Source organism: Ornithodoros turicata, chromosome 1 (assembly GCF_037126465.1).
Source record: "Ornithodoros turicata isolate Travis chromosome 1, ASM3712646v1, whole genome shotgun sequence".
Taxonomy (NCBI): Eukaryota; Metazoa; Arthropoda; class Arachnida; order Ixodida; family Argasidae; genus Ornithodoros; species Ornithodoros turicata.
The window spans coordinates 68478814-68490029 of record NC_088201.1 but is presented as its reverse complement, the minus strand read 5'-3'; the positions used below and the strand labels follow the sequence as shown (position 1 = coordinate 68490029).

General features: G+C 42.5%; 2 long non-coding RNA genes across 2 annotated transcripts in view; both read right to left on the bottom strand.

Moving 5' to 3' along the window:
- The window catches only part of LOC135400249 (uncharacterized), a 199934-nt gene that overhangs the window by 136506 nt on the left and 52212 nt on the right, over positions 1 to 11216 (bottom strand). The window lies entirely within an intron of this gene.
- LOC135400219 (uncharacterized) lies at positions 7654 to 8295 on the bottom strand. The gene is made up of 2 exons (XR_010424561.1): positions 7991 to 8295; positions 7654 to 7932 (listed from the first exon to the last, which is right to left on the bottom strand). It is a non-coding gene; the product is annotated as an uncharacterized LOC135400219 (long non-coding RNA).

Sequence of the window (11216 nt, the reverse complement as noted above, 5' to 3'; positions counted from 1 at the left end):
GAAAGGAAACGCACGCGTCCGCTTGAAGAGGCCGAAGTGGCCGACATGGAGATTCACTTCCCGAAGCGAGGATAACCTTTGTGAAATTGTAGAATGTTGCACATAATTTCATCGACGACAAATGGCTATTCAGCGATTGCTGCTCCCTAATACAAAGATAGGGGTAAAAAGAGCTGAAGTACACAACAAAATAGTACTACATATCTTTGGCTTGACACAATAAAATGTGCATACTATACAGTTAACGAACCTGCAAAATTAAAAATAAAATAACAAAAATAAGGAGGACACCAACAAATGCGCGAAGAAAAGTGATCGGACATCCAGCGGCGAACTGCTCTGGAGAGCTTGGTGCCGAACCGATATTTCACGTTGGGCGGCAGCAGCAAAAAGCGCAGGGCTCAAGGAAAGAGTACAAATGCATTATTCGATCCTTCCTGCCTGGACAATGCTTCATCACAAATACGGACATGCACTCCTGCTTTCCTGGACCTGCGCTAGTTGTGGACCTGGACCTCCGCCGCGTGAGGCGAACTATAGCCAGCAAGTATGGCTATACACCACCATGAATGTGACTGGTACAGCTTCATAGTTATCGTCGGCACCCGTCGTCTAAATGTTTGAGTAGTACTCGGTGCAGGATTAAATCGTCCAAGGATAGATTCGACCATCGCTGGAGGAGGAGGAGGAGGAGTGTCGTTGGGAGGAACCCGAGAGGTCTGCCTGCCTGATTAGGCGGCATGTTTCTCGGGAAGGGAAAGGTGATGGAGAGGAGGAGAGGAAAGGGTGAAGTGGAAGACCGAGCGGAATCCGCTCGGGGGGAGGATAGCTGCGTCCATGGGCCGACTTCAGGGGAACTGTGCCGGCATACGCCTATTACACATCTGAGGGAAACCCAGGAAAAACCCCAGACGGCACAGCCGGCCCGCGGATTCGAACCGCGGACCTCCCAGTCTCCAAGCGCACGCGTTACCGCTGCGCCACCGGAGCTGGTAGACCATCGCTAAGGTCTGATATCGGAGGATATTTCGAGCAGGATACTTTCCGCCCAAGGGGGAGCGCGAGCCAAGACCGCCCCCGCGCGTTTCGCGGCCGCGCGTAGAGAGGGGTTTCCTTCTCGCGTTTGAACATGCGTGAACATGTAAAATACATCTTATACCCTTTCCACATCTTTTAATACATCCCCGAGCGGGGAGTTTTAATCGTCATTTACCAACGATCAACTCACCTATCAACTTTCTACACAAAATGGGAGCTGCATGGAAGCTTTTCACTCGATGTTTTGGAAAGGAATATGATGATGAGCGGGAGACGGCGGACGAGAAAAAATGGCGACTTAAACAAGAAATATATGAAGCAAAAGCAGAAGCTGTGAGGTGGTTCCTCGCACACGAGCATCTTATAGAAATGAAGCGTCGTTCCGCGAAAAGTCAAGACGATCAAATCGATTGGTGAGATGTACAATAAATCCATTTCTCACACCATCACTTATTCATTGTCTCATTTACTCTTGCATCGTGATGTCTGACGCAGGTCGATTTGCTTTTATCCACCCTGCAAGGGTTATTATTTGCGGTCCTTCAATGTCGGGTAAAACCTATCTCGTTCGTAACATTTTAAGAAATCTTACAGTATTCACTGTAGTCCCAGAGCAAATCTTTTACGTTAGCAAATATGATGCGACCTGGCAAAATGAATTCGCAAATGATGTTACATTCCAGAAAGAGCTACCAAAGACATGGGATGAGAGCGTGCCTACTTTGATTATAGTCGACGATCTCATGACTGAGAAGAATGTGATGCAAGAAATGGTTCATCTCTATACGAGAGCATCACATCATAAGAACGCATCCATTGTTTTTCTTTGTCAGTACTTATTTCACAACGACGTCAACTATAGAACATTATCTCACAATAGCACATATATAATATTATTTAATAATTTAAGGTCACGCACGCAGCTGGAACTTTTAGGACGCCAGATCTTCGACAAAGCTCAATTACCATACTTTATCAGTGCATTTGAGCAGGCAACAGAGAAACCATTTGGTTATCTAGTGATTGACCTACACCCTCTGACGCAGTCTCAATTTCGTCTGCGAACAGGCATTACTGGAAACGTTCGACAGTTTGTTTTCTTGCCAAAATGAAAACTCTGCGTCATCATTTAACTTTTCTAAAAGTCCTTGCAACATGTACTCCCAAAGAGCGCGATGAGATTTTAAAGGAGGCGCCACCTCATAGCATAGAAGCTCTTTCTAAAGTCTGTAAGAATATATTGAATGGTAATATTAAGCTACCGCCCAGATTGTTCAAAGAGCTGGAAAAGTATAAACACACCATTCGATACATTGCATATAAAACGCTGCACAAATCACCAAAAAGACTAAGATCCTTCCTCTATCGTCAGAGGGGTGGATTAGTGCCACTAATCCCCTTATTACTCACGGGATTAACCAGTGTGCTCGGTGGTGTCGCAGGTCGTGCTCTAGCAAAGACGGTAGGTGTCTAAAAAATGGCTACAAAGGTTGAGGTATTGACTCCTATCGAATCAATTCTGGAATCTAACGAAAGCGATGATATTAAAGTAAAACGAATGTTAACTGCTATGTACTACATTATAAAAAATCATCAGAAACCATCTAATGAAACAGAGCCAGCATCCACAGTACAGGAAGAAAAAAATGATGAGTCACTTCCAATGGGACGCTCATTTGATTACAATTCGCTTCCTTCTAATGTCAACATTAAAAAAGTAAGACGTGTAGTCTCAGTGCTACCTAGGAGCTTGACTTGGAATGATAAGGGAGAAATCATTCATAACAACCAAACAATCGCTGGTTCTAATATAAAAGAATTGGTGTTGCATCTGTCCGGACACAAGAAAGGGAAGCCTGCCTGGTACCGAAAAGTGGCAAAGTTCTTGCAGCCACACAAAATACGTCAGAAGAGGAAAGCAAGGAAACGTATACTCTGGGAAACGTATAAATCGCCCCAAAGAACAAAGTTGCTTTCATCATCATCATCAGATGAATATATCACAGAAGAAGAATGAATTATAGGGATCCAAACGCTGGTTTGGGGGGGGGTTGCCCGATACTGCAGAGGTCGAAACATCTCTAAGAAACAGGCAATCGAAGAACTACAGCGAGATGATGTCTACACACTTTACAAAGAAGGAAGACGTAGATTTAAGAGAAGAAAGACCATCTCACTGCACATCGACGATCTTCATCAAGCAGACCTGATTTCATTCCTGCAGTACAAGAAACAAAATAAAGGATTTTCCTTCATACTCATTGTGATAGACTGCTTATCAAGACGACTCATGGCTACACCCATTAAGACCAAGCGTGGTGAAGATGTGAAGAAAGGATTGATCAAGTTGTATAGGAGGCCATAAAGTCTATCCAAATCTCCTGCAGGTAGATAGAGGGAGAGAGTTCTATAACAAACATGTGAAAGCATGGTGTAAACGTCACTCAATAGATATGTATAGCTCTAGATCAATATACAAATGTGCTTTAATTGAGAGGGCGATCAGGACTATTAAAGCTAGACTTTATCGTTATTTCGCCAGTAAAGGCCATCACAAGTACATTGCTGTTCTCCCAAAGATCATCGCTGACTACAATTCATCATATCACTCGACTATCAAGATGGCCCCGAACGACGTCGATAAAAATAACGAGATTGAACTATTCAATAGACTTCACAGTAAAAATGACAACAAACCAAACAAGATTACATTGAATATTGGTGATCAGGTGCACGTACTCACAAGTAGATCAATTTTTGACAAGGGGTACATTGGGCACTGGTCCTTAGTTGTCTACACGATCACATGATACAAGAACTCGGATCCACCAGTGTTTTACATAGCTGGACCAGATGGGGTCGAAGACGATGCAACTTACTATGCCAATGAATTGCAACGTGTAGTGAAATCGCAAGACGACCCATACCCGATTGAACGCATAGTAAGTCGAAAGAAAATAAACGGTGTCACACATTATAAAGTGAAATGGCTAGGTTACGATGACTCATTTAATTCCTGGGTTCCAGCCCAAGATGTCGCGAAGTTCTGATTTTTACATGTATCTCCTATCCAATGATTGCATGGATATGCACCCGAACAACAGTCTCAATGACTTTACAATCACTCTGAGTGCACCACTACAAGTGAATGAAGAATATGAAGTCGGCCTGCATGAACTTTCCATCTCTAATGTATTCTACAACGTTCCACGGACTAACGATGCTACTATACATATTACTTCCAGAAGCATTATTGAGCTGCGTAAGGAAGTTGTTGTGATATCGACTTTGGAACACGCGCTGCAAGATTTTTTAAAAGAATTCAATATCGCATTTGGTTATGTTGATGGAAGGTACACATTCCAACTACCTCAAATAATTCGTTCTATTAAGTTTTTGGATGAAGAACTGCAACAAGCCATGGGTGTGTCCACTATACAGGGTTTGAAAGTTGCAGGTGCTAAAGTTCCACGTCAGAACATGTACATGGGAGAGGAAGCTATCTCAAAGATGCTTTTAAAGGAAGAGGTGACTATCATTACACAATATGCTCCAATCATATTCATACCAGGTCGCCCTATCACTGTCACACTAAATCGCTTCTTTAAAAGATATGAAATCGGTGGAAAGATACTATTTCAAAACAATACCTATACATTATTGGTCCCACGTCTCTTTGTTATCCCTGAACAACTCAAGAGACTCCTCAAATTAAACTCCAGTAAACTGTTAGAAAATACAACACAATACATTGGAGATCCATTTACATTCAGTTTTAGTGTTGTTCTAGAAAAAGTAATACTTGCAAGGGAAGAAGTCCAAATTCCACCAAATTATTACGAGACACCACGTTCGCTTCTACAAGCTATCAGAGGTGTGATAGGCAGCAATGCTATACTAACGTACAATGAAGATACACAGCTGTTTACTTTCACTCCACTTGATGGAGTAACTATAGATCTTTCTGAATATTTGAGTAATATGTTGGGTTTCGCACCAATTCAGTCTATTGCAAACACCACCACCGGAACCACACCACTCAATCTTAAACCATTGTTTCATAATTTCGTGATTTATTGCGATATTATCGAATCATCTCATATAGGTGCAAAAAAGTTTCCCATTGAACTGGATCGCATTCTGAAAACAGTGGGTCAGCGGGGGGGTTAGAGGGGTGGAATGGCTGGTGGTTAGCAAAAACGGACCATGCTCGCCAGCGGACAATGTCAAATGGTAAGGGGACTGGAGGACAATGATTCCAATTGTGAACGGGATCGCATTCTGAAAACCGCGGGTCAGTGGGGGGTTAAAAGTGTGCATCAGCATCCAAGCTGGTTAGAAGTCGAGCAATGGGTCGCCTTTCACTTGTAGAAAGTGTGGTGGACAATGCTTCGAAACGGCCATTGCATTCCGAAATACAGGTGGCCCAGGTAGGGTTGGGTTGAGAGGGCGATGTCAAAAGGTAAAGGGGGATTGGAAGAGTCTTTTTTGCTCGGGTAAGATGCTAACAAATAAAGCTATGAGGAAAGCATTGTACCTTTTCATTTGCAAAGATGTCGCAGGTCAACGTCGTACACGCACAGTCCCAGCTGGCTTTGAAGGGGGAGTGTGAGTTATTCAACATACCTCCGACCCAAGTTTCAATAGAATCATGCGAGGCGCAAGTTTATTATCCTGTTTCTACAATCAGCGGAGGAGAATCGACGATCGAATGGAACATAACAAATCTCTCAGACTTGTATCTCGATTTATCATCTCTGTATTTTAATATAACTATGCAGATATTGAGGTCGGACGGGAGTGAACCAATTACCCGAAGAGCAGATGGTATCACTGAGGACATTGTATTCCCAGTCAACAACTTGGGTGCCGCTTTATTTAAATATGTAACCATTCACTTGAATCAACGTCTTGCAAGCAGCAACTGCTTGAACTCCTATCGATTAATGATTGATACCCTACTTCATACGAATACTCATCTGGAGAAGACTTTAGATGATTGTGCAATGTATACATATGACACAGGAGAGCATGCAGCAAATGATCCAGTCGCTCGGGATGCAAAGTTGCGCATAGCTAGGACAAGTGGGGGAAAACTATTTGAAATTGTCATGAAAGTTAACACCGACCTCACAAACCAAGGGAGGCTTTTGTTACCCGGTGTGGGGGTTCGAGTGACTGCTCTACATAATACGGATAGCTTTAGATTGCTAACTGGCACCAATGAAACTCATAAGCATCAATTGAAAATCCACAGCGCGGCACTTGTAGCACGCAAAGTCAAAGTTAGCAACTCAAGTTTTATTGCACACCAGAAAGCCCTTAGATCATCCCCGGCATGTTACATCATGCGTGGACTAGAAAGCAAAGTCCGCTCGCTTTCGCCAGGCCTTCATGATGCAATCTTTGAAAACTTATTCCCTGATAGAATTCCTGATCAACTTACTGTATGTCTAGTTCGCACCGAGGCTTATCAGGGTGATTACAAGTCGAGCCCCTTTTGTTTCGAACATTTTAATGTTAGTTCTGTAACACTATCAGTTGATGGACACAGGAAGCAACTATCCTATGACTGGGAAAATGACCTGGGTAGAGCAAGCTACTACGAATTCTTGTATCAACTGAATGAAAAACATGTCGAGTTGAGTTATGAAAAATATTTAAAAAATTCCTTTATCATGCATTGGAACTTGAGTGCTGACGAAAGTTTTGGTTCCTACTTTAATCCATTGCGGAAGGGCAATTGCAGGATTGAAATGAAGTTTGCTAAGCCATTACCTTGCGCAGTGTCGGTTATACTTATTAGTGAAGCACCCAAGATTTTATCAGTCGATGGTGATCTTGTTGTTCGAGTGGACTAAGCATGAATGTGTTTGATCTGGAATTATTGTTTTCTCTGAACCATGAAACTTTGAATATGTATCGTGGGACCTTCGCAATTGATATGGTACCAAGTTTAACGACAGAAGGGTTTATAGTTATCAATACACACCCACACGATGGTCCAGGAGAACACTGGCTATTGTACATGAGAGACAGGAATGACAAGTACATCTATGTGGACAGCTTTGGTCTACCACCGATTGAAGAAGAGCTGCTAGATCTACCTGTTGATCAGTATTGCGAGAAATGCATTCAAAGCATTTACAGCTCACACTGTGGACTTTTTGTTTCTTTCTTTGCTTCCCGCCTTTGTAAGAATTACCAACTCAGGAGCATTGTTTCCTTATTTGACAATAACCTTGTACACAATGACCTCAAGATAATAAAAATGATTGAAGAGGAATACCTCATTTAAAGAAAAATGTCTCATTTTATTTCTTCAATGTACAGACCTCTTTCAGATAGTCCTCCAGACTCGACACCTTGCGACAACCATCTTTCTTGCGACGCACGATGTATTCCGAGTGTTGGATGTAAAAGTTTCGAATTATTGGTCGCTTGAGTCCGGCATTAAGTATGGTTGGAGAGATATTGTCACCCTGACGATACCGTCGCAACAAGTCACACTTGATGGCGACGAAGCGTTGGAGCCTCCGACTAATCTTTCCTCGTTTCGTCCGCATCGGAAACGGGAGAATTTGCATAATGAGACGAAAATCACCCTCTGGTCCGTTGCAGTTCAGATAGGAGTTTAATTTCATCAAATCCTTGTACATCAGCCATTGTACCGTCAAAGCAAATCGTTCACTGGGCTTCATGGTTGATCCGAGCTTGGATGGCAACCGAGATAAGGTCGGATGTTATTGTCTAGCCAATGAGATGGATTCGATGACCACAATCCACCACAACGACAGCGTCGCAGATGCTCATCATATTGTATAAAGAAAGTTCTGGGTGGTGGCTTCAATGTCTTCACAAGAGGAAGATCCCCCGTCAGGAGACAATCAGAATCTTAACAAAGAATCACATTTTTAGAGAGGGAAAAAACGGGAAAACTTTCTATACATACAATCGTCCTCGGAGACCGCGTAGCACTTCTGCGCTTCCATCGTCGACTGTGAGGGGGATGTTGAAAAGGAATCCGATGGAGAGGATGTGCATACTTTCCCTATTGGTTGCGTTTTTCCTTAGTTTGCAATTGGTTGTTTACTACAAAGACTTTTGCTACATGTGGATTTCTCTAGCCCGCCCCCACATCAACATTTTCACCCTATAAATTCGAGCATTGCGTGCAGTGTTTCTCCAACAAGTTCTGTTGCCCTGGTTGCAGTGCTTGTTTCATTTTGCCTGCCAAATTTTGTTTGGTGTGCTACCCTCCTGCTCAAGTTCCAGGCCAAATTTTGCTTGGTGTGCTGCCTCCTGCTCAAGTTCGAGACCAAAGCTTGTTTGGTGTGCTGCCTCCTCCCCAAAGTTTGCTACTAGACCTGCTGAGAGTGAGTATTTTTCTTGATTTATCTTCAGATATTATAACTGAGGCCTTTCCATTTTCTTTTTTTTATTTAGTGCCTCGCTGTGGAATTTGTGGGTATGATGGTATTGATCAATTAATACAACGTATTGAGGAGAGGGAGCAAGCTTTGCAAATTGATGCTGGTGGTGTGGAAGCGAATCATCCGGAGTGGGAATTGGATTTTAATATGTTACTGAATGATGGTCTGTTTGATTCGGATACTCCAATAGATGCCATTCAAAATGACAATTTTGCCGAATTAAACAACCCATTACCACCAGAGCCAAATGTCGATCAGGTACAAGAGCTCTCAGAACATATTAGAGGTGCCCACCCCGGCGTTGAAGTTCCATACCTACCATTCTTTCTAACTCAGAGTGCATTTGGTGGTTATAATAGATGTTTTGTGCTGTTTGCTTCTCCACATGATGACAGTGTGGAAGATCCGATCGATTATGTTCTTTTGTATCAGCATGATATAGTGAGAATGTTGCAGGATCAGTGTATACCGTTCCGATTTTATATGCGACTAATTTTGCATATGGTGAAAGAAGTAGGTGACAATATCACAACTAACATCGCATACATACCAACAACATCACAAGAGATACATAATCTTTCAGATATAATGATTGCACTAAATGAGAGCTTTTCTGAACTCTCACAAAACCTGGAAAACTATCAACGAGTTGGTAGTGGGTTTGTTTCCAGGGATGTTTTGGAACTTGAGGCAACTATCACTAAATTAAAGAAGAAGCGCATTGGGTGTAAAACAGCTATACCCGATGAGTTGAAAAAAAGATGGAAGACAATTACCAATGTGGACTCTCCACCCAACGCCCCTCACGAGTGCTTTAAATATAATACATTGGCTTTGTTGCATCCTCAGAAGAGGCGTAAAAATAATTGGCAAACATATACAAAATACTTGGAAAATTGTGAGTCAGATCCTATTGCTCGTGTGAGGTGGTGGCCTGAGGGTCCAGTCTCATATTCTGATATAGATCTCTGGGAAAATCGTAATCAAGTTGGTGTGTTTATTTACAAGTATGAAGATGGGACATTACATGCCTCTCGCATACCAAAAACGGAATTCTGTGATAGTGTTAAGTTGTTGGAAGTGAATGATCACTTTTTTGGTATCAGAAATTTCAATGCTCTGATGAGTCGTAACGGTCGGGTATTCTGCGAGAAATGTACTCGTGGATTTTGTACAAATGATTCGCTAATCAGGCATATCGTCGTGTGTGTAGGAACTTGAAGGAAGTCAGCTTACAGTTCCCACCACCGGGCAAAAATATAATAAAATTTAATCAATATTTCAATATGTTCGCCTATCCTTATGTGATAGGACTTGACACTGAGTCCATTCTGGACCCTAATACAGCAGTCAAAAATGCCGTACAACGCCACGTAATGAGTTCATTTTGTGCAGTTCTAGTACGAACTTACGACTCGCAGATCATTGCAAAAGATGTATATTTGGGACCTGATGCTGGTTCCAAGTGTGTAGAATATCTCATGCTTCTACACGACATCGCAGCAATGTATAACAGCGAACCAGCACCTATAATTTTGTCAGCTGAGCAAGAGAGTAAACACAATGCAGCCATTCAGTGCGAGTACTGCGGCGTTCTCTTTGATCAAGCTCACCCTAAAACTTGTCATCATGACCATAGTAGGTATGATGGCCCAAACTTTTTGGCCTCTTTGTGCAACCAATGCAACGTTGGTTGTGCAAATAAAGGTAAGATACCAGTGTTGGTACACAATTTGGCCTATGACATCAGTTCTCTGCTTCGTGGTTTCCACGACATGAAATGGAAAACACCACCCAAACTTATTGCAACAAGTAGTGAAAAAATACGGAACTTTGAGTATGGTAATTTCATTTTCCATGACACTACTCAATATTTGAATCAATCACTGTCCTGTCTTGTTGACAGTTTAATGGTTTCTGAGGGTGTTCAAGCATTCAAGTGTCTGAAGCAGGTATATGGCGAAGATTTTCTTCGTCTGACTCGGAAAGGTGTCTTTCCATATTCCTACATTAAGAGCTTTGATGTGTACAAAGAAGAAAGTCTTCCACCCAAGGAAGCTTTTTTTAATGATCTAACTAGGACACCTGTGAGCGACGATGACTATGCCTATGCACAGGATATATTTAATCACTTTTCTTGCAGGACCCTCACCGATTACAACAACCTTTATTTGTTATGTGACACACTGTTGTTGTTGGATGTAATGCAGCATTTTAGGTTTCTATCCATGAAGACGTATGGGTTGGAAGTGCTTCGCTTTGTGAGTTTCCCAGGTTTCAGCTGGCAAGCTGCTCTGAAGCACACTTCGGCGGAAATAGAGCTCTTCACTGATGAAGAAATGTACCGTACGATTGAGGGCTCCATTCGTGGAGGTATTTGCCAACAATCGAAACGCTATGCTCGAGCTAACAATAAGGATTGCCCTGATTACGATGAAGAAAGACCATCGAGCTATTTGGCCTACTATGATGCCAATTCTCTGTATGGTGGTTGTCTCACAAAGTGCCTTCCAGTTGGAGGGTTCGAATGGGTGCCTGAAGAAAAGTTCTCGAGTATCGATTTTGTTAATCACCCAGAGGATGCAGCTATCGGTTATATATATGTATGCGATCTAGTATACCCTCCAGAGTTGCATGAGAAGACACGGTATTTCCCGCTGGCGCCGCTCAAGCAGAAGGTGGACTCAAGTTGGCTGTCAACGTATCAACATCAACTAATTGAGCAGCTTAATTACAGGACATCCG